Source organism: Ailuropoda melanoleuca, unplaced genomic scaffold, assembly GCF_002007445.2.
Source record: "Ailuropoda melanoleuca isolate Jingjing unplaced genomic scaffold, ASM200744v2 unplaced-scaffold47580, whole genome shotgun sequence".
NCBI lineage: Eukaryota > Metazoa > Chordata > Mammalia > Carnivora > Ursidae > Ailuropoda > Ailuropoda melanoleuca.
In genome coordinates this window covers 106-2,640 of record NW_023220037.1, presented here as the reverse complement: position 1 = coordinate 2,640, position 2,535 = coordinate 106, and the positions used below count along the sequence as shown (strand labels likewise).

General features: G+C 32.6%; 1 long non-coding RNA gene across 1 annotated transcript; it reads right to left on the bottom strand.

Annotated features, from left to right (window-relative positions):
• Positions 1-392: 392 nt before the first annotated feature.
• LOC117799344 lies at positions 393-1,312 on the bottom strand. The gene is made up of 2 exons (XR_004622966.1): positions 1,230-1,312; positions 393-523 (listed from the first exon to the last, which is right to left on the bottom strand). It is a non-coding gene; the product is annotated as an uncharacterized LOC117799344 (long non-coding RNA).
• Between the last annotated feature and the right edge of the window lie 1,223 nt (positions 1,313-2,535).

The window sequence follows — 2,535 nt, the reverse complement described above, 5'->3', positions numbered from 1 at the left end:
ATATTCCGAGTCAACGTACTTGCCCAAAAGGTCTGATTTAAGAAGGCATTTAGCTTCATAGCAAAAGTTTTGCATCTACAGTTACCACCTTCAGAGGAACTGACATAACAATGCTGATGTAATCTGCTAGTTCCCTTTTGAACAATGTGCAATAATTTATGTGAACCCTGTATCAAGTCATACAGGTACCAAAAAATGGAATAATTATGCACAGTTCAATAGAAGTATAATGTTAAGTTTTCCCCATCTAAAAATTAACCAATGAAACAAAATGTATCAACTATAGTTGACTTGGTTTCAGGAAAACCACATCTGAGAATTACAAGTACATCACTGTCCTTATCTCATCCTCAGTCATTGACAGGAATTTTGTAGGCCACCATGCTACTTACTTTGTGGATCGTAGTAGTAAACGAACGAAGACGGACTTCCTCAGAATTGGTAATAAACTGCGGTCCCGACTCTTCCCATTTTTCAGGTACAACCAAATCTTTGTCTGTATAAATCAGTAGATCAAATGAACCTAAATTGGGGATAAAATCATTAAAGTACAATTATTTTTTCAAAAGTACAACTACCCTTTCCTGTCTCTTTCACATTTGAGCCACCTATAGTGTCAGAAAAGCTAGTTTAGCTTGATCTCTAATCAATTTTATTAGCTGCTTTTCCTCAATGGAAATTTTAGTACAGAAATACTGTACTCCTTTCACTTTATTTTATGAAAAACTCGACTTTTTTTTCTTTAAAGAGAAAAAACAATAAAAATAATTGCAGAAAGTATATAATTTATCATGAGACAGCATGAATCTAAGACATAGAAAAGATAACATCTTGGTTCTGTGACCGCTGTATCTTACTGCCCAGAATAGCCCCTGGCATATAGTAGTAGTTAGGCTATATCTGATAAATGAAGGAATAATCTAAAAAAAGGAAGACACAATTATAGCTATGAGTCTTAATTATATACATAGAAATGTGTCAAAATAAAAATAACGAAAGAAATTACATCAAAATATTCAAGAGTGACTACTATAGAATATCTTTTCCTTTCCTTTTCAGCATTTCTAAAATAAAACTCAAACAGCATTACTTTAGCTTTATAACATTTTTCTTAGTCATGTAACATGACATTGATAAATAAGAAAAAACTTAATGAAAGCATTAATTCTCAAAGCAGTAGCCTTATCTTTTCTACAACAAATTTAAGCCAATGTGAAGTTGTATAATACAAGAAACTTCCAACAGTGGCAGAAATGTCACCGTAGCTGTGATCTGTCTGATCACTGAACGGATTTCATCTTGGATAGCTTTCNTCCTTTCCTTTTCAGCATTTCTAAAATAAAACTCAAACAGCATTACTTTAGCTTTATAACATTTTTCTTAGTCATGTAACATGACATTGATAAATAAGAAAAAACTTAATGAAAGCATTAATTCTCAAAGTAGTAGCCTAGTCTTTTCTACAACAAATTTAAGCCAATGTGAAGTTGTATAATACAAGAAACTTCCAACAGTGGCAGAAATGTCACCGTAGCTGTGATCTGTCTGATCACTGAACGGATTTCATCTTGGATAGCTTTCTGAGACTTTTCTCTGGGTGTACTATCAAAGAAACCAAATTAATTACTTCATTTTAAGTTTTAGCAAGTTACTTAAAACATTTGTGAGATTATTTATCTGATTAAATGCTTCCTAAATCAAACAAGTAATGCATTCAAAAGGAGTTTTCTTTAAAGGAATATAAATATATATCCTTAAGAAACCTAGTAGGCACAATATGTATCTCTATTACTTCATTTATCCTTCCATTTTTTAGGGTTCATCTTTGTATCAGGTCATTAAATTAACAGATGACTAGAAAACCTGCCAAGTGTTTCAAGTCAGGAAAACTTCAGCATGTCTTAAAATAAAGATAACAAGCAGCATCTCAAATATTTAATCAGTATGATCATTTTGGCATTTTAATAATGCCTAAATGTCTAATTTCCTATTGCCTCAAATAAGATGTTAATCGTGTATGGAGTTTTTTTTATAACTAACATTTTCTAAAATAGACCAAAGGCTTCAGGAGCAAACTCCATTTCATTATGAGACACAGTTCTGAGTTTACAGGTAAGCATGCCTAGAACAATGCTAGGAATTAGCATACAACGATGGGCATCTCCCATCCAGAGGCTCTAAAAACTTCAGTTTAAAAAGTGTCTACGGAAGTTTGTAGCATTAAATGAAATACAGTAGAGCTGCACAGTAAGCTGGAAGAAAGCCTAGGATAACACTTCATGGTTAAAAGTACCTTTCAACAATTCATGAAATGGCCCACCTAGGACAGACACCATGTGCAGCTTACATATAGGGCCATAAATACTAAAGTTTGAAATTTATGGATTTAGCCTAAGGGCAATTATGTTAAAAGTCCATGATAAGCAAAATTCTTTTGTGAGCACAGTTTGTGAGCCAAATCTTTCTCCACAGGATATTAAAGATCAAACCTAACATACTTAGAAACTACCTTATATGAAACTAGTTCAATATAAT